Genomic DNA, 338 nt, shown 5'->3' with positions numbered 1-338 from the left:
TTACAACGGCTTCCTACCTAGGAGGACCGAGTCTCCTCGTCCTGAAGCTTCACGAAGCCAGAGCAAAGGGAAAGGGAGTCCTTTGAGAACTCGCCCTTCACATCTGGCAGTGGGAAATCGGTCAAAATGTCCTTTTCTAGGCGAAACGTTCAGCTCCTAGCAAACTTCCAATTAGTGGTGAACGGGAGGGCCAGACCCAGACTGCGCAGGCGCATTGCCTCCCGGGCCCGCGCGGGCGACCGTCCGGCCTCGGCCCTACGCGTGCGCGCCTGCGCGGGGCCGGGGGGCGGGGCCCTCAGGCGTCCCGGTTGCCTAGATACCTCTGCGAAACAATCGGT

The 338-nt window shown here is 62.1% G+C and overlaps 1 long non-coding RNA gene across 2 annotated transcripts in view; it reads right to left on the bottom strand.

Moving 5' to 3' along the window:
• The window catches only part of LOC144219459 (uncharacterized), a 6,172-nt gene extending 5,921 nt beyond the window's left edge, over nucleotides 1–251 (bottom strand). For both annotated transcript variants that reach the window (XR_013331421.1, XR_013331422.1), the window contains exon 1: nucleotides 18–251. This is a non-coding gene — a long non-coding RNA (uncharacterized LOC144219459). The remainder of the gene's footprint in view (nucleotides 1–17) is intronic.
• Between the last annotated feature and the right edge of the window lie 87 nt (nucleotides 252–338).

This window comes from Crocuta crocuta, unplaced genomic scaffold (genome assembly GCF_008692635.1).
Source record: "Crocuta crocuta isolate KB4526 unplaced genomic scaffold, BGI_CrCroc_1.0 scaffold89, whole genome shotgun sequence".
Lineage (NCBI taxonomy): Eukaryota > Metazoa > Chordata > Mammalia > Carnivora > Hyaenidae > Crocuta > Crocuta crocuta.
The sequence above is the reverse complement of the archived record's forward strand: the minus strand, read 5'-3'. Positions and strand labels throughout refer to the sequence as shown.